This window comes from Podarcis pityusensis (genome assembly GCF_964106645.2).
Source record: "Podarcis pityusensis genome assembly, chromosome: 1".
In the NCBI taxonomy this organism is placed as follows: Eukaryota; Metazoa; Chordata; class Lepidosauria; order Squamata; family Lacertidae; genus Podarcis; species Podarcis pityusensis.
In genome coordinates this window covers 113,057,060-113,077,997 of record NC_138028.1, presented here as the reverse complement: position 1 = coordinate 113,077,997, position 20,938 = coordinate 113,057,060, and the positions used below count along the sequence as shown (strand labels likewise).

At 42.4% G+C, this 20,938-nt stretch overlaps 1 long non-coding RNA gene across 1 annotated transcript in view; it reads right to left on the bottom strand.

Annotated features, from left to right (window-relative positions):
- LOC308458828 overlaps window positions 1-20,938 on the bottom strand; it is a 33,352-nt gene that overhangs the window by 11,641 nt on the left and 773 nt on the right. The window contains exon 2 of the long non-coding RNA XR_013977708.1: window positions 14,215-14,339. This is a non-coding gene — a long non-coding RNA (uncharacterized lncRNA). The remainder of the gene's footprint in view (window positions 1-14,214; window positions 14,340-20,938) is intronic.

The following is a 20,938-nucleotide window of genomic DNA, read 5'->3' as shown; positions in this document are numbered from 1 at the left end:
TTCTTGGATATGGGAGGGGTGAAATCTCCTCATCCTCCCCCATTTCATCCGACCATTTCAAGAATCTTTAACATAACTGCAATTTACACACACACTCCAAAAGTTGTTCTCTGCTTACAACCTTGGTTAACACATTTGCAGGTACCTCTCTCCCCCTTTATCTAAGACACTTTAACACATCATTAAACAGTTACTGCAATCACTCTGTGTCTATCAGGAAAGAGTTAAATCATAAACCTCAATCTGTAGTACACACAAAATACACATTGTGATTACACAAATGAATAAGCAGCTTCTAAAAAAATCTTCATACACGTTTCTTCCTCTCAGATGCAAATTTACATTACTAATTGGGCAGATTTGAACAAACCACTTTCAGTACTTAAACGCTTGTTCCTTCAATCCTGATCCTTTAAACATATTATACATCAACCACTTTAGGTCAGGTAAGGAAATAAATAAAGCGTTTTGTACTATTACTCTCAGCACACTTCATGCTAGGTTTAAAAACTGTACCAGAGTTGCTTGTGACCGCAGCCTTTGAAAATTCTTCAGAAAACCTTTTCGGGGGTACACCCTTGGTTGTTCTTTCGGATCTGCGCAAAACTCTTTGATCCTCTTGTTCTGGTGCTTCCTCCTCTTTGGGAGAATGGGGAGCTAAAGTTTATGAAGCTGCTAAGTCTGAGTCTGCGTCAGACTCTCCTGAGGTTTTTGGGCTCTGATAATCTGTGCCACCACCTGAATCTACATCGGCATCAGGATTATCATCAGCTGCAACAGCACTTGTCTCCCTCTTAAATGTCTTTGCCCCTTTTGCACCATCATCACAAACGGGATGATACTGAAAAACACCAATCCTGTCCCATTTTGGATTGTTGTCAATACTCCTGGTCAGCCTTATGGTTTTCGTGTCTGTGATCAGAACACAATAAGACCCTTTCTCATATCCTAGGAAAACACCATGTTCTCCACGCTTACTCAGTTTGTCACCCTGCGAGGTGTGCACCCAAACCTCAGACCCAAAAATTTTAAAATGCTTTACACATGGCTTTCTTTTGTGAAGCATCTCGTATGGGGTGCAATTTACAGCAGACTGGTACCTCCTGTTATACACATGACAGAAAAATGAAAGAGCTTCGGCCCAATAGGGATTGGGCAGCCCCGAATCATGTAACAGTGTTCTGATTCCTTGCTGCAGGGTCTGGTTTATTCTCTCACATAAACCATTCTGCCAGGGTGATCTGGGCGTGGCAGTCCTATGCTCAATGCCCTGTTCAGAAAGAAAAGCCTCAAACTCCTCTGAACAAAACTCACCTCCCCGTCAGTGAAAAGACAACGTACATTCTCATTATGTACATTTCTGAGCCATTTACAAAACTGGAGAAACTTGGTAAAGGCTTCAGACTTTTCCTGCAACATATAGACCCATACATATCTCGAATAGGAGTCTATCAAAACCATAAAAAACCTTGAATTGCCTCTAGAGAGCGCTAGAGGCCCCACTAAGTCTGCATGAATGACTTCGTATGGTTTCTTGGCCTCTCTCCCAGACTCTGTACCTTTGGGAGCTTGCCTTGCCTTACTCTCAGCACAAGAAACACATTTCATGTGGTAGGGACATTCTTTCAACATCATACCCTCAACCATATCAGGCATTTTTGCCACAGCCTGGAAATTCAAATGACCATAAACACGGTGGTAATAATGAATACATTGGTCATGCAACTTCTCATTCTTATCAACAGATAAATTGCAACACTCTTTCTCAGTTGCTTCTGCAGTACCTGTACCTGAAACAAAAGGCAATTGGTACAGACCATTTACACATTTTGCATACAGAATGAGCTTGCCATCTCGATGAATTTCACAGCGAGATTTAGCAAACACCACCTTAAACGCTTGACGATTCACCTTAAACGCTCTAACATTCTTTAATTTTGCAATGTTTCTGCAGATAGTCTTTGAATTTCTTCCAATCTTCCTCCACCGACTCTTCTCCCTGGTCACGGATTCTACCAGTCATTTCCGCCAATTCCATATAGTCCATCATTTTCATCTGCCATTCCTCCAGTGTGGGTAGCTCTTGTGTCTTCCAAGACTTAGGCACATTTTCAAGCACATTTTTAACAGCACCATTTCCCCGGCTTTCTCTAACAGCCTGTCTGCGATCCCACTCATTCAGAAGCACGCTAGACACATAATCTTCCGTTAGCCGGTCAGAAGGCATGGTAGAAATCTGGGCAGCTACTCCATCGTAAGAATCATCTAGGCTATTTATCATCTGCTTGATGAATTTCTTTCTCTTGCTTCTCAAGCTGAACAAAGAGATCCTTATCTTTGGCCACGTGGTTTGAACAGCCAGAGTCGACCACGAAGAAACTCCACCCACTTTGATTGGAGCAGCGAGAGATCAAAGCCTTTGAAGTAGCAGGTGCTTGGGGATTTCATCCTCCTCCCCCTCTGCCTCTGAAGTTTCCCTTCTTCTTTGAAGTTTTCTTGCTGCCCTGAAAACTCAAATGGCCTTGTGCTCCACACGAAAAGCACCGCTTCAACTTTAGTGCTTTAACAGCAGCAGTTTCACTTTCACTTTCCCCTGCTGAAGACTTAGGCACATTTTCTTTTCTTTTTTTTAAATGATATTTATTAAGGTTTCCAATAAAAAGGACACATCAATAAGAAATTAAAAATAATAAAAAAGGAAAAACACACAGTTCAAAAATACACAATACATAATCCAAAAAAAAAAAAAAAAAAAACAAAGGACAAAAAAGAAAACATTTAAAAACAATACCACCTTTTCCTCACCATTTTTTAAATTTACTTATTTTCTGGACCTCCTCGTACCTCCCTCTTTTGTATTCCAGTTCAATTTGTTTGTCCAGCAGTTTCTTTCCCTCTTTTTTAATTCCAATCCTTAATCCTAATATAATATAACATTAAATTTTTACCTCTTAAAAACCAAATTTCTATTTCTTTTAACTTTTTTAATCCTAATCCTTAATCTTGATCTATATATAACTTTAAAGCCTGTATAGCTAGAAGCCACTTATTTTCAGTCCAATATCACTCTAACATTCTTTAATTTTGCAATGTTTCTGCAGATAGTCTTTGAATTTCTTCCAATCTTTCTCCACCGACTCTTCTCCCTGGTCACGGATTCTACCAGTCATTTCCGCCAATTCCATATAGTCCATCATTTTCATCTGCCATTCCTCCAGTGTGGGTAGCTCTTGTGTCTTCCAAGACTTAGGCACATTTTCAAGCACATTTTTAACAGCACCATTTCCCCGGCTTTCTCTAACAGCCTGTCTGCGATCCCACTCATTCAGGAGCACGCTAGACACATAATCTTCCGTTAGCCGGTCAGAAGGCATGGTAGAAATCTGGGCAGCTACTCCATCGTAAGAATCGTCTAGGCTATTTATCATCAGCATTGCAAACACAGCCTCTGAAATAGCCAGGTCTCGCTGAACAAGGTCCTGTCTGAGACGCTTTAACTGAGAGAGATGGCTAGGCAAATCACAACCTTTCTCCAACTGCAGCCTGCACAGCTTCTCCTCAGGAGATTCTTGGATATGGGAGGGGTGAAATCTCCTCAGTTCTGTATGATTACAGTCCACAGGATTAATGAACCAGGATTAGTGATGACATGCAAGAGGTTCTATCATTGGATCCTTCATTTGACTTGGTTTTGATTTGCCTGGACAATTGATTGACTACCATAGCTAGCTTTTTCATAAATCTATTCTTCCTATGGTATGATTTCCCCATTGTTGCCCTTTCCACATACACACTATGCCATAAATGCTGCTGCCAACTCCTCCTCCAGGTGGCCTGCTATTGTTGTAAATACGAAGAATATTCTGGCTGCCAATCCTGGGACAAGATATTGTGATTCATGATGTTCACCGCTGGAAAAGAAACAATGGGTGGTTATCTAGGAAACATATGGGCCTCCCCACTTACCCCCTCTACTACCATTCACAGACAACACTGCAAGGGTGTGCATGTACCAATAATGACATACAACAGCGGTAGCCAAGCGGTGCCCTCCAGATGACTCCCATCATCCTCTGGTAAATTAGCCAATAGTCAGGGATGATGGGAGTTGTAGTCCAGCAACAGCCTGAGGGTAGCATGTTGGCTACCACTGTAATACAATTAGGGATTATTTTTTTGAAAGTTTAAATGATTCATATCCAAAATGTTATTTTTAATTTGGAATTTCTCATTTGGTTTTCTGAATGACAACATTGGAAAACCCACCAAACTGAGAGCATTTGCAAGCATCTGTTTCAGCTGTAGCCTCTGGCCTCCAATTGCAGATCAAGTAGGTGACTGGTGGAAAAAATGTGGGCATACACATAAATGTGTAATTTATGCAAATTACAGCAGGATTGGAACCAGAGATCAGGGGCACATGGAACACTTTCCAAAATGTATCTTGAAGCTGTGAATTTCACAGATGGATTAAAAAAAAATTAGCTGCTCAAGCACAAAGTATTAAATCACATACAAAGAAGATGAATCCAATAACAAAATTACTGCATCAAATGTACTGATTTTAACCTGAGTTAGTTTCATCTGGGTAGATTAAACATAGCTCATATTGGAGCTAATTACCAAATTTCCTCATCTAAATGGATTTTCCCTATAATATTAAATACAATAAATGACCTGGAACTTCAGCTGGTGACTTACATTGGCACATACTTAATCATCAAGTGACCTGGAGAGAGGGAAAGAAATTGCTGAGTATATTGATTCACCAAGAAAATGTTGTCAACGATTTACATAGCAAAAAACTAGACAATAGAAGTAAAACTTCTGGTCATTTCTCCAAGTTAATGTTTACAAGATGCATGTGCAGGAGCAGATTTGGGGTGAGGGGTGCTGAATAATGACTATGGTAAAAATAATAAAGGTCCTTTGTCCATGACCATATTTGTTCATGCAGAGATGAAGGCCTGTGAACATGGGTATTGCCAATTCCTTTCATCACCAAACTCCCTGCAGTTGCAGAAACACACAAACACAATTGCATCATGACCACAGCAGCTGCACCAGGTCATAATGTGAAAATGAGGTACAAGCAAAAGATACCTCCTTGATCCAACTTTGTCAGTGGAGGCTCAGGTGGGCTTCATAGGCTAGGGGAGTGTGTTTCCAGCTCAGTCTTGTTCACCAGCTATAGCCTTTCCTGAACCATGCTAGCCTAGCCACATTCCTTTATGCTGTAGTATAAAGGAATTTTAGACTACTGTTACATTGTCCTACGTGGGGCCTCCCTTCCAGATGATTTGGAAGCTGCAGCTTGCGTAGAACACTACCAGTTCTGAGTAGTGTGGCATAGTACTGGTTCTATTGTAGCCCTGTCCAAGTCCCAATGCCAAGCAAACAGAGACTAGGGACAGAATCCACATACTGTTATGTACTGAGCTGAATCCTAGAACAATAGGATCCAGAATGCAGCAGTCTGATTGGTCCGCAGGATCCACCCAATCCAGCTCCAGGTGGAAGTGAATCAGCGACCTGATTGGCCTGCAGGAGCAGCCAATCAGGCTCCTGGATGAAGTGAATCAGCAACCTGACTGGCCTGCAGGAGCAGCCAATCAGGCTTCTGGAGGAGGTGAATCCGTAACCTGATTGGCCTACAGAAGCAGCCCAGAGTTAGCCAATCAATGGGGCCCATTGTGTAAATAATGTATATATAGCTAGACGTTTTGGGGAAAGTTTCATTCATTGCTACTATGAGCTGAATAAAGAGCATGAAATTCACACTCAGCTCCAAGTATATTTCACATACGAAGTCAGACAGTCCACAGATCAGGGAATCCAGATGATCACAGAGCCAAGGATCCAGATGGAGAGAAGCAGCAAGGGACGGCTGGGAACCGCAGGCATTGTTTCCAGCATCAGACTGCTGCTGAGAGTTCTGTTTACGAAGGCCAGAGACAATTGTTTCCCATCAGTGCCTTCTCCTCCATATTCTTGAAGGCTGCTTAGCTGCAAGTGGAGTCATTCTACCTTCTCCCCCTTTAGGCTGCTGTTCAGCAGACAAAGCTGACTCCTGGCCCATGACAGATTCTTCCGACTCCACTTTAGCCTCCTGTTCACTACAATCAGGCTCCTGTTCACTACTGCTGCTAAAATATAAAACCCTAAATGGCTTGGGACCCAAATACTAGAAGGAGCACCTTTTCCTATATGTGAATCCCCCCATATAGGGATATTGAGAACTGTAGAGGATGCTATACTCATAGTTTTGCCATTGGAGGAAGCCCGTTGTGTTCAGGTGTGGGATGGGGCCTGTTGTGATACCTCTTACTCTCTCCCAATTATAAAGATAGAGCAAAAGTTATCCAGAAGTACTTTAAGTACATGAAGTGAAACTTTATACTGCTTTCAAAACAACATGATGTTTAGATGGACTGCCTTGTTAATTTTATTTACAAATGGTTATTTGGCTTCTGGCCCAAGTATATTTGCATGCAATCAAATCCTCTGAAATCGATAGGTCTTACTTCTGAAGGAACAGATTAGGCAGAGGCTGTTATGCTTCTTAAAACAAGCCTGCAGTTTCAGTAAAAGGTCTGCAAAATCTTTTAGAAGTATTTATTTGAAGATAATTTGGCATGGTTGTCTGGGCCTGATACAGTCTGTCCCTTACTGCATGGCAGACCTGCAGTTGTGAGGGTGTGGTCAGTTGCAGGACTTGCCAAGCACTTGGAACAGGACTCTCATGAAAGGGAGAGAAAGATGCAATGGATCTTTTTTGAACTGGCTTTTCTTATTTAGAAAGGCAATTCAATAAAGTAGGTAATAGAGCACTTTAAAAAAGAAGTTTTTAAAGAAATAAAAGGAGACAGTGGTGTTCATTGGTTAGGCCAGGGTGGATGCCCTCATGCCCCTTCCTTGGGGAACAATCCTCAGGCCATACCCTTCATGGCCCCTGTTATATGCTTTCCTTGAGTGCTTTTGCTTGACTGGACTTGAATGCATGCTTAGACTGTGATGATACCTCTTGCCTAGATCAAAGATGGAAAGATAAGCACATGTATATGTGTAAAAGCCTGTGTTCGTGGAATGCAGCATCGCTCCTCCCATTTTTGTCACTGGTCCCACCCACATCTGCCACATGGTCCGCAGAAAATTCCTCTGGAGGGAATGTGGTCCTGGGTTTGTTTGTCCCCCGCCCCCTTCCCTGTATTAGGCTGTACCAACTGAGAGGGGACCAGAATAAGAGTTTCTCCTCATTTTGTATTGGCCACATATATAGATTTTAGATAATCCTTGAGAAATGCTGCTGAATTGATTTCCCCCCCCCCCCAAACCCACTTTATTGGTGAAACACAGAGATCATTTCAAGGTTAGGTCCTGGTATGAGTTCTGTATGCCCATTTATAAATTAGAGCAGGATGCTTTAGTCAATTAGTTGTGTGATTAATTGATTAAAGCACAGGTTTTTTTAAGCCTTGCTGGTAATCGTGAGTGACCTTAAACAGAGGAATCTGCCCTCTTCACCCATCTGAGGGGAATTTAAAGTGAAGAGAGGGAGATGTTGCAACACTGCCTGCAAGCCTGTTGCTTTTGTAAAATTCTTTATGGCATATTTAAATGGGCAACATATCCTGTTCCTTCTCCAATTCATCTTCACAATCAGGCTGTGAGGTAAGCCACTACTATTCCTTTTTTACAGAGGATAAATGGTGAGAAGGCCACCCAATAAATCTAGATGTTGTCATGGGATTTGAGCCTAACAGCACAACCCAAAATGGGCTTATTAAGTACCCCTGAGTTTGAAGGGAACTTTGCTAGACTTCCTAGAACATGGAGTGTCCTCCCTCCACTACCCTTGGCATAACTGAACCCTTGCTGGGGTGTGATTCTTGTCAGGAGTTCAGCCTACACTGGAGTAGGACCCTGGCAGAGACACATGCCCAACTGGCATGTTCCCTCCCTCCTGGTCGATCGTCCGGGAGCTTCATAAGCTTTCTTCAGCCCAAACATCACAGTGACTGATGCCAACCGACACTGGCACACTTAGGGATCCACAGAGTTTGCGCAGTTGCGTAACAGACCTCAGCAACTCAGCATATTGGCTAATCTACTTTATTTACATCTAAACACACACGGAGCACTGCAACATGGCTCCCTCTCTCTCTAGCATCAGCCAGCAAAGAGAGAAAGAACAAAGGACAATAGTCCCACTTCATGGAACACAGTTACACAAACATCCTGTCTCCGTCACTTCCCACTCTGTGGAGTCAAAACACACACCGTCATGTGAAAGACAACAATCCTATGACTGCAATCATAGATCAGGAATTCTAACAATTCTTTCCTGAGGATCCATGCTCTTTTTACCTACACCACAGTATGCCTCAGGCCCTAAATCCCAGATCCAAATGGTGAGAGCACAGAAGGAGGAATTCAACAGTCTGCTCTTCTGATTTGTTCCATCAGCACAAATGTCTCTGCAAACCCACTTTGTACACACTTTTCCCAATGTACACATTTTTAAACCCTTTCTTTTCCCTTCTTTGTCTGTTTGCTGGAGAGCTGCACCACAAAATTCAGAGAACTAGAAACCTTGTAGGATATCTCCGTGCACACATTGCTTCAGGAAATGTGGATTAGGTAATAATGCGTTAAAATATGAACACATCTCTTCCCCTTCCCAAAACAGGACTTAGAGGAAAGAGATTGGGTGGGTGAGTTGGAGAATGTGCAGGCCCCATGTTCCTCCCAGTTTCCATTCCATTTGTAAAGTTTTTGTTTGCTTATTTTAAGCAGAAGCAAAAATCCACCACCAAAAACACACAATTGTCATGAGGGGTCCAAGGTCAATCTTTAAAGCTTAGTATTTCTTTTCTCTGCAGCCAGTCCAAGTTGTTAGAAACTCTTGCTGCTTGCAGTACTGGCACCCTGAGGCCTTCCAAATTGTGGCTGTAAAAGGCCCAGGGATGGACCCAGTGTGATGATACACCATTCCTCCCAGGATGCCATGGGTCCCTCCCAGAGCCATCTGCAATGACAACTGGAATGTTTGTGTGACAGTTGCTGCCTCATCAAGGCCTTTTAGCTGACTAGACCTATTGATACATAGCAGAAGTTGAGGGGACCAGACTTTCAAGCTGTCAGACATCATCTGCTGTTGCGTGTAAGTTTATTCAACCTCCCAGCACAAAGTGAAATATAATTTGTACACAACTAATAATTTAAAACCAGAGTTAATTAGCTAAATCCTGCTTAAAATGACTTAACAGGTCTATATTTGACTGTATGTCCTTTTGAACATGTCAAAAGTACAGGCGTGACATTTTTATTTCCAAATAATTTCTACTGACATATTTGGCGCTGAAAACCTTTCACAACTTGGCTGTTAGCAACACTTAATTATCAGGAAGATTTTCTCTTTGAGGTGGCTGTATGTATGTGTGTACATGTGTTGTCGCCCAGTTTTTAGAAGGACCACGGGGGCCCTCTTCTCCATCTGGCCCAATGCACCCAATTTCTCAGCAGAACAGAAGATCAGGGGCTCAAGATAGATGCTAGATGTTCTCTAACTCTGTCTTCAACAATTAAGAGTGGCAACTCTCGACAAAGTAAGAAAGCTAAGTGTGAGTGGCAAACAGCTGGTTTGAAAAGCCTCTGGAGAAACAAATTCGTTTCCCTTACATTTAATTAACAAAAAAAGGAGAATGTGTTTCTGAAGCAAGCATATTTTTAAAAGTATATTGGGGGGTAGGGGGCAGAATAATTCTTTTCAAAGAAGTGGAAAGCTATTGTAATGCTGTCTCCGTGGAAATGACAGGAAAAACAAGAAAGAACTGGTAATGCTTTCAGAATAAAAGCGGCCCTCTTTGAAGCATTTAACTTAGGAATGCATCTAGCTCAATACTGTTTACACTGACTAGTCAAGGGGACGTGGGTGGTGCTGTGGTATAAACCACTGAGCCTCTTGGGCTTTCTGATTGGAAGGTGGCAGTTTGAATCCCCGCAATGGGGTGAGCTCTCGTTGCTCTGTCCCCGCTCCTGCCAACCTAGCAGTTCAAAAGCACACCAGTGCAAGTAGATAAATAGGTACCGCTGTGGCGGGAAGGTAAACGGTGTTTCCTTGTGCTCTGGCTTCTGTCACGGCATGCCAGAAGCAGTTTAGTCATGCTGGCCACATGACCTGGAAAGCTCTCTGTGGACAAACCCCGGCTCCCTTATTCTGAAGCAAGATAATACTAATATAAATAAATATATATTATTATTTTTTATACCCCGCCCTCCCCTGCCAGAACTGGGCTCAGGGCAGCTAACACCAGTAAAATTACAATTAAATACAATTAAAAATAAAAAAATAAACCAATTTAAAATACAGGTTAAACTATAATTTAAAATGCAGCCTCATTTTAATAGTAGCCCATAGATCAAAAACGTAAGGGGAGGGAAACAGAAGGGTCAGACTGAGTCCAAACCAATGGCCAGGTGGAACAGCTCTGTCTTGCAGGCCCTGCAGAAAGATGTCAAGTCCCGCAGGGCCCTAGTCTCTTGTGACAGAGCGTTCCACCAAGTCAGGGCTAGTACTGAAAAGGCCCTGGATCTAGTTGAGACCAATCTAACCACCTTGCGACTTGAGACCTCCAAGGTGTTGTTATTTGTGGACCTTAAGGTCCTCCGCGGGACATACCAGGAGAGGCGGTCCTGTACTCAGCCTTTGACTGGACTTAACTGTCCAGGGATCTTTTACCTTTTTTTTGCCTTTTACACTGACTAGCAGTAATTCTCCAGGGTTTCAGAAAGGAGACATTCCCACTCCTCCCTGGAGATGCAAGGGATTGAATCTGGGACATTCGATGTGTCAGATATTCTCCCACTGAGCTATGGCACTCCCCTCAAGCAATTAAAGGCAAAGAGGCCTTATATTCAAACTCCTCACTCTTTGGGCCTTGCTAAACTATGGGAAAATATCCATCAAATTATTCTGCTTTCCTTTTCCAACAGTTCTTACAAGGGTGGACTTTGGTCTTTCAAATTTCAGCAGTGACCTGCGCAAGGCCAGAATTAGGAAAAACTGCTTTGCAAAAATGTATATAATTAGGATAAATTCACATTAAAATACTGATGACTATTGACGAGGACTTCTTTTTTTAAAAAAAAAAAAGGAATCACACCTTGCTGCGTAAATGTGGATAACTTAGCAGAAGAGTAGAAAAATGATAGAATGGAGACTGGTGGATTTGCCTATCCCTAGCTGTACGTAGCCCAGGGAAATGTATTTGGGGGAAAGAAGGCTGTCCCCATTCCCCATTGGCCACTTAGATTAGTGGTCTGGTTTTTATGTGAAAAAGAAAAAAAAAAAGAAACAATTGGTTGATCTACTGAGCATGCATTCGTTGATGTTTTCTTTGTTATTTTTCTTATCGCTTAGAAATAAAAGTCTAATGTTGTTAATGTCAATATGTGTGGAATTACTGGATGAATGTTGTGAATAAATATAGTGGAAGTGTTTTATAATAATAATAATAATAATAATAATAATAATAATAATAATATAAACAAACAAACAAAGGACTCTGACACCTAGATGATGAGGGGGGACAAGATGGCTGCCGAGTGCTTGAAGCAGGGTTTTGAGCTCTAAGGCAAGTTTCTGATCTATAACTAACCCTTAGCACTTGTTTTTATCCTCTCTTCCATTTTACTTCTTAACTCCTTTTAGTGCTTCGTTTTGTTGTTTTAATTTATTGTTTTATCTCACCTGTTAGTTGCCCACGCCCCCCCCCCCAGGAAACTCTATGGTTAATCAGTAGTTTCAGCTATTGCTTTGCTTTGCTGTTAAACAGCTCAAAGTTTTCACAGTGGAACTGGCTTTTTCTATTAAGAAAAGGTTACCAAAACCTTCATTTAATTGGCCCATTCAGTGGCGTAGCGTGGGGGGTGCAGGGGGGGCCGGCCGCACCGGGCGCAACATCTGGGGGTTAGGGTTAGGGGGCACAAATCCATGGGTTAGGGGGCGCAAATCCACGGGTTAGGGGGTGAAAATTACTTGCCTTGCCCCGGGTCCTGACAACCCACGCTACGCCCCTGGGCCCATTCAAATGAAAGAACCACAAATTCCTTGCAACAAGCACTTTCATACATCAGCATGAAAACGGAGAGCTGTTTCCCGAAATGGGAATGACACAACCATGGTTTCCCCCCACTTAATGTCTTCATTATTAGTGTAACCTCCATTCCGGTCTTTTTCTCATCAAGTGCTCTGTAAATAAGTGGCAGCATTTTAGAGTGGAAATGACAGCAAGGCTGAGAAGAGCCTCACTCCTTGGATAGCTTTTACCTTAAACCTTAATATTATTTAGTGCATGAGAAACACTGAGGAAGTTTCCTTGGATGGAGCTATGGAAACAGAGCAATTGAGAATTTGTTGTACTATTCTAGGCCTTGGTGATGTCAAACATAGGCCAAAAGTATATTTAAAACACACCCACCGTCCACCCCCCAAAAAACCACCACTCCAAAGGCATGCATAAACAAATTGAAGGCAAAAGGTGCAGCATAATATAGGACCTTAAAGGGCTTGATAATGTCATGTTCCTTTTCAGTACACAAATTGTTTTACTTTCACTTATCTTTTCTACAACTAGTAGACACCATCACAAGTGCACCTAAAGGGTAGGATCCAGAGGAACAAATGCCTCTTCACAGGGAGCTGTAGAAATTGTAGCTCTGTGGAAGGAACAGGGGATCTCCTCGCAACTCTCTCTATCCTCAACAAACTACAGTTCCCAGGATTCCTAGAGGGAAGCTGTGACTGTTTAAAGTGCTCCCATAGTGCTCCCAATGTATAGTGCAGATAACAGCAAACTATAGTGACATCCAGTGATGACTGTCTACTGGAATCCATCAGAAGAATGGGGAGGGAGGGATTTCCAGTGAGCTACCCTGCAGTGCCCTGCACTCTCCCATACTGGGTCACCCAAACCATTGGAGCAGATTGGAGGGGTGAAGGCCATGATTGGTGGAAAGTGGATTGCTGAAAACTGGCCCCTTATCTCTTCGACTGATAGATTCCCTTCCATCACCAGACAGTCCCTGTTAAATACCAGCCACAATGACTTCCTCCCCATGTCATGTTCTAAACTCCACCCCCTCCCAAAAAAAAGCAATAAGGCTGAGCCAAAAGGGTCAGCAAAGCTGATCAACATTTTAATCAGGTGGGCAAACTGTCACTCTGCTGCAGTGTGACCCCCTCCTCCCCTGGCTTTCTATTCAGTTTGCAAGCACTTTGCCAATCTAAAAGAGGTTGAAAAGGGGGGGGGGATGCTGTTTTGGAATTGGAAAGTGCATGATCATAAACAACTGGGTAAGTTACTGGGTTCAGTTTCAAGAATAATATGTATGATTGTATGGGATGTGCAATTTGATACTGTCATATCTTCCTCTCTTGGCGAAGCACTTGCAAACTCATTAGAGATGGGGAGGAATTGCCTTCCCCAGCAAAAAATAAAATAAAATAAATTGCAGATTGGCATCACAGATTGCCTCTTTGTTCTTGACTGGATTGCATACTCCCTGAAGAAGGAGGTATATATACCTTGGGAGTACTCTTAGATCCATCACTGGCACTAGAGCCACAGGTATCCTCAGTGGCCCGGAGTGCTTTTTTCTGGCCTTGGTTGGTATACCATTATTGGCCATTCCTGAGCAGGGATAGATTGCCCACATTGATCAGGGCCTTGGTAACATTGACCCAGGACTACTGCTTTCTATGTGGCTGTGAAATCACTTGAAGGCAAAGGCTGTAGTCCACAGGTAACCATCTACTTTGCATGCAGAAGGTCCAGGTCCAGTCTCCAGCATCTGCTGGTAGGGCTAGGAGAGACCCTTATCTGAAACCCGAGAGAGCCAGTGCCATTGTAGACAAGACTGAACTAGAAGGACCAATGTAAGGTAGCATATGTTCCTACGTGGGAGAGACTTGAGAGGGGAAGTGGTGCTGGTGAACAGCAGCTCAAGGAAACAAAGGCTGCAAAGAGAAATGGGATTCCCCACCTACTCGACTCCACTTCATACTCTTTTAAAGCAGAATGTTTACCCCAGAAAAAAAATTATAGGTGAACATTTAGGGCAGCCCTTGAAAGCAAGAATAGATCAGCCTGCGGTACGATGCACTGTGGGTATTGTACTTGCAGAGATTTCACGTGTCTGTCCTTGACTTACTTTCAAGAGTCTGCTGCAATTGGATTCTTGAAGATGCTTCCTCGCCCCCGCTCCCTTTCCTGGTTGTTTCTCACCCAACAGTGACACTTTCCAGCGTGGCTCTCTTGTGCTGTGTCGTTGACATTCTGCAAGGACCAGGAAGCAGAAGATAAAAATCTTTCCTATTATCCCTCCAATGCTGTGTCACAGATGCCAGCTCCAGCACAAATTATAAAACTGCAGGGCAGATTTATTGCGTGACAGTGACTATAACAGCTTCAGAGGGGAATAATGACTTCACATCAGGAAGCGCAGGCCTCTTAAGACCCTGCCTCTACCCTGGAACTTTACAAAGCATGCACTGAAAAGACGCAGCTTGGTGTGTGTGCCAAAATAACTTTGTTAGAAGGCATTTGAACCTCATGCAGCGTCCTTAAATCTGGGAGTTCGGTTATAAAGATATTGCAAAGAGATATGGTGAGGCATCAATAAAAGTGTGGCAGTGCGGTAGCAACCAGAGCATTTGTGTGTGTGCAGATGATTTCCCACAACACTAGGAAACAAAACAGCAAACACAGCATTTTACATTCTGCTTATTTTTTTACACACGGAGAAAGGTACCTCCTTTTGCTACATACACATCAATCTAGGCTTGCTATAAACCAGATTGGCATCTGCAAACATAATTCCAAAGCACCATATTCTAGATAATTGTTGTTCGGCTCCCCTTTTCCTCTTGAAATTGAGAATGTCAAGTATCATTATATAACATGAGCTGAACAGGATAATTCAATTGGCAGTCTGTAGAATGGTAATACATCTATTTCCTCCTCCAAGAATTGCTATTTATTTTAAAGCAAGAAATCGTTCTTTTAATGCTTTACATTAAACATAGTGCTCTGTATATACTGTTGGACTCCAACTCTCATCAGCCCCAGCTAGCATGGCCAGTGGTCCAGGATGATGGGAGTTGTAGCCTATCAACATCTTGAGACGCCATGCTGGCAACCCCTGATCTATATTGACATCTTTTGAGCTCTATCCTGAATCCTGTTTCAGAACTTAGCTTTGAATAATGCCCAACTAATCATGTGCAGCATGAACTCAGCAAGCATGCACAGCCTAGGGGTTTGGATGAGTTATGTTTAAGGTACTGGTAGTATGTTCTATGAGTGTTTGAGCACCTCGCCCCTTAATTTTTATTATCGAGTCATATAACCAGATTGCTATGGCTTTAGAGATGGAGGGAGAAATTCAATTCAGACCACAATTAAATGCAAACCTACCTAATCTGAACTTTGCAAAACAATACACAAACCAAAACAAACCAGACCTTCAGAATTTGCATATCTCCAGATCTCACAATGCAGTTCTCCAGCCAAGTAATCTATCCCAGACTGCATATACCAGGGTAGATTACAAAACTGGTGCAGAAAATTACTGGTTGCAAAAATACGTATGTTAGGCAAAATTTCATATAGTGGGTGAAATCTGCACTAAAATGCTGATGAATTTTCATGCAGCCTTCTTTTTTTCATTTTCTTTAAATGCACACTGATGTGGAAATGTGGAGAGCTGAATTTAAGATCAGAAAAACAAGAAACAGAGAGAAATTGAACTTGACAGTTTCACTCATCCCTGTTCAGCTTAATGTGTTGATGCCACGAAGAGGTTAATGACCAAGAAGTAGAGAAGATTAACTTCTGGTCTAGCGGCTTTTTCAGCAGATACATTTCACCATATTGTATGTTGTACTGTTGAAACCATAGATAAAGACTGATTTGGAGCTGTTTATGAATTTCATTTTAATTTGCACACTACCCCATAAAAAGAACCCTAAATCCAACCACATTCACAAATGGGAATACTGGGAAACAAAACACAATGAGAGAACAGAAATCACAGCTTTTGCTAACAGATATGAAATAGGAAGATTTGCTTGCAATTTCATCTTGCAACTCTCATTTCATCTGAACTCTACTTCATATTAAGAAGATGGATATTTGAAATGTAAAAAGGAAACCATTCTCTTAGGAAAAACATTTCAGTTCCATTTAGCTCTGCACAAATTCATTTGTAAATAAATTCCACTTGTTAAAATCCACCATATGAGGAACGCAGCTGGAAGAACTTAAAATAGTAACAGTATCCCACGGAGAATACTCATTTAAATCAGTTCCTCCTTCCCTTGTGTGGTAAAGGAATCTCTATCCATCTTTGCTTAAAGTTATTAAATAGCTGGGGAAGGTTTAACTCAAATGTTGTTTGTATTTATCATCTTCCTTAAAAACAAAGATAAAGTCCCTGTAGCTAGACTCTCATTATGGTCTAGCAAGAGCTTAGATTGTTATTCAAAGACGGGAGGTGAAAATCTCAAAGCAAAACCTGATTGGGCTTCTTCTGTTCAGTATTTGGAATGTGACTAGCGCTAAAGTACAATTTGCATGAGCACAATTGGGCAAATGCATCATAGATTTTAGGGCTTATTCACACCTACCTTTTGCCCTGCACTTTCTAGACATAGGTCCACACTTTCTCTGTCCCTGTCTGTCCACTTACTTACCCACCCCCCACCCCACCACTTTCTCTGCAAAAGCCTGCTCTTTACTGCTGATTCAGAGCAAATGGCAATCTGTGGGAAGCCCGATCTTTACCGCTGACTTGGAGCAATTTGGGTTTTCCCTGGATTGCCATTCGCTCTTATTCAGTGGCAAAGAGTGGGTTTTCACGGGGAAAACAGCAGGGCTAAATAAATAAATAAAGTGTGCGCTCAGACCTGGACCTGGGAAGGCCAGATCTATGCAGTGGCATAGGAAGGGGGGGGGAGGCGGTCCAGCCGGGGTGCTATCTCTCAGGGGAGTGACAAGAAGGCACCCTGGGGGGGGGCGCCCCAGCACCCCCGGGCATGGTAGCATGAGCTGCCATCATCGCACCACCACAGCCACAAGCGGAGGAACCCTCTGCTGTCCGTACAGCACATGCATGCCATCGCTATACATAGCGGCACCGCACATGCACTGTATGTAGCAATGCCACACATGCACAGTACAGAGCAGCGCTGCACATGCGCCCCCGGGCAGTTTGCCCTGCCCTGCTGCAGCCACGAGCGGAGGATACTGCTGCCACCTGTACGGTGCATGCGTGGCAGTGCCGTGTGTAGTGGCGCACACGCTTGTGCCGCCAGGCGGTTCGCCCTGGGCCTGTGGACCCTCGGCACCCCGCCTCGGGTGCTGGAGAGCCTTCCTTTGCCCCTGGATCTATGGCTAGAAATGTGGAAGGTAAGTGTAGATGAGCCCTTAGACAAGTTCTGATCTCCTGCATCAACTTCAATAGGACACCAGGGGGTTTGCCTTTTGGTTTCATTGGCTCAGTAGCATGTGTTCTTGGGGTGAGATTCAACTAAGTTTTACTCAGAGAAGACCTGTTGAAATTATCCATGTTCATTCATTTTAGTGAGCCTACAAACTTAGTTGATGTCACCCTCAGACTTTCTATCACCTTTTTCATCAATGACAATAATAATAATAATAATAATAATAATAATAATAATAATAATAATAATTTATTATTTATACCACGCCCATCTGGCTGAGTTTCCCCAGCCACTCTGGGTGGCTTCCAATTGAGTGTTAAAAACAATACAGCATTAAATATTAAAAACTTCCCTAAACAGGGCTGCCTTCAGATATCTTTTAAAGATAAGATAGCTGCTTATTTCCTTTACATCTGAAGGGAGGGTGTTCCACAAGGTGGGCACCACTACCAAGAAGATCCTCTATCTGGTAACCTCACTTCTCACAATGAGGGAACCGCCAGAAGGCCCTCAGTGCTGGATCTCAGTGTCCGGGCTGAACAATAGGGGTGGAGACGCTCCTTCAGGTATACTGGACCGAGGCCATTTAGGGCTTTAAAGGTCAGCACCAACACTTTGAATTGTGCTCAGAAACGTACTGGGCTAGATTTTATAAGCTTCTGAACATAGAATTTTATTCTGGTTTCCATCTACATACACAGGATCCAAGTTGGCTTGTGAGACCATTTCTCCCACACCAGGTTCATCTGCCCCACACTTAATATCATATGTGATAGTCAGTGTGGGGCTTGTAGAGAAATGCTTGCATCAATGGTGCAACTGATTTTCCCACCCTTACCTCTACCATAAACAAGGGGGCTCCTTTTCCAGACACAAAGACTTCAACCTTGAAAGATGCAACTCCGAAGATCATGTAAACACCTATCTATATCATTCCATAAAGTTGTTTTCATAGATCCAGTTTCACGAGTCATTCTGGGACTCATTCCATAACTTGAAAAAACACAAGTAGCAATCTTAATACTATTCCTCTGCCCATAGAGCCATACAGATCTATGGATAGCATAAGATTATTATTAAAATGAAGGATTGTATCAATGGTGTGTATGAGCATGAGTGAAAAATGAAAACCAGGACACTGATTAGATTAGAGATAGTTGGACAGGAATGCTCTGCCTTCTTGTTGGCTCTTAAAGAGCTGCACTTTTGATTAACTTCCTTTAAAAATATAATGCAATGTATGGTATTTGAACACATTTTGCTTCAGGCACGGGGTTTCTGGACTGTAAAGGATCCAGGAGACAGAGACAAATTAGTTTTCCCCTTCAGCAAGGGATAATGTATTTGGAACAGATGTTTCTCAGATATCTAAATTATCCATCTACTGGAATACTTTCAAACAGGGCAATATCAGGTTCTCAAGACAGGAGAATGTAACATGTCAGTGATAGAGGATGGTAACCAACAAAGTTGTCCCATCAGGCAAGGACCAGAGCTCCCACCAGCACCACTGCTTAATTGGTTCAATGCAAAATGGTGTTTACAGAGTCAATGATTTGCCATCAAGTGAATAATAATAAAAATGGGGATTTCATAGAGTATATTTAAGTAAAGCCTTTAGGGCTAGAGGTTGTACCAATTGCTGAATGTGCATGAATGCAACTGACTTTCACATATGCAATAGGACTTTACCTTTCTCTCCTCCCCGTTGAAACCCTCTTTCCCCATATCCCAAGAACTGCTGTGGAAGATTGGGAGACTAGTCCAAGGAGTCACTGCCTTATTCAAGGTTCAGAGGAGGTGTGGTCTTAGAATCATACAATTGTAGAGTTGGGGGGCACCACAAGGCTCATCTAATCCAACCCCCTGCAATGCAGGATGTAGGACTCGAACCCATGACCCCAAGATTACCGTGCTAGATAGATGTGAAGTCCTCTTCCCCATCCTCCCAGATGTTGCAGTTTCTAATGTTTTGCTGAAATGGGGCAAGTGCAATGATTACATCATGGTAATCCTTCAGGTTTATAAAGTTGTATGCATAGTTTTTAAAATAAAATATCACCTGTAGCTCATCAAACTTTAAACAAGCGAGGAAACAGGCAATACCCAAATGCCTCATGGCACTTTCCTGCACTGTCCTCGCTCCTCCAAATTTCTATTTGATATTTCAGTTCCACATCTAGTTCTTGATAATTTTTTGTGGTGGTTTTGTGGGTGAGGTGGAGTGAGGGTGTCAGTTTCTACTAACAGTCCTCGGGCTGCAATTTCTTTTCTCATTTTGAAAACACAGAAAGCAAATAGATATATTGGTTTGTTGGTTTGTTTACATATTGCCACCTGGGTACATTTATCAGTGGCACTCAGACAGTTCTTCACTGCAGCTAATCCTATGGACACTGTAGGATCTCACTTGAGAAGCTGTTATAAAAAGATAACCTTTCAGCAAGATTTAGATAAATGATATGCTTAAAATTAAGCTGGTTATTTGCAGTGCTGTGCAGTCATTCTACTACAGTTCTAGGGGGAAAAACAGTTTCATTCAAAGAGAATGATCAGGATAATTATTTCATGATAACTCCCAATAGTCCTGACTAAAAACACTGAGAAGCAATATAAATGTACACATTTCCCCAAATCCATCTTCATTACGTTTTCTACAACTTAGTATATTTGAGCTAGCTAGAGGTCTCTGTGTAATCTGCCATGAGAAAATCCCAAAAGGTATACAAGGAGCATGTAAAGTGTGCTAAAGGACAGGGCTGGTCCATGTTCACATTACACCAGTGAGAAACCTTCACATGCTGAAGGAGTAGATGCAACTCTGTTTATCCCCTCGGGTATTTTGTGGGCATCTGCACAGAGCACATGAATCATAGGTACTGATGTCCAAATTACGTAGTGAATCACTGGTGGCTGCTCCTCCCACCAGCCTGCTGGGGGTATGAACAATGTGGCAGGACCCTAGTGTCAGTTGTATGTATGCATTGTGCATTTCAGAGTGCATTCCAAATCCTTTTTGCACACATCTCCTCCGGCCTCTGCCTGTGGCATTATGCCAGCTCATCAAGGTCAGTAAAGCCTACCATTGATATTGTAGATGAAGCCAACCTTCTATTAGTGGTAGCAGTAATATGTGTAAGAAAGAAAGTAGGTGTTCAGTCTGGTTTTTTTGGAGGGGGGAATTGTGTTTTAATATTAAACAACAACAAAAAGGCTCGCTTCCCTGAGGAAACTTGGATAATTCCTTTTGCATCCTGAAATCCCATGTTATTATTTTATTTCATTTTCTTGTAACTTTATATCTTGCCTTCCATAATGGGTTACCTGACAGTCTCCTATGCAGACATTGACCAGATGTAGCCTCTGCGTAGCTTCAGCTACGTGAAGGTTTTATGTGCCTTCCAATCATGTCCTGCTTTTTATTTTAACCTT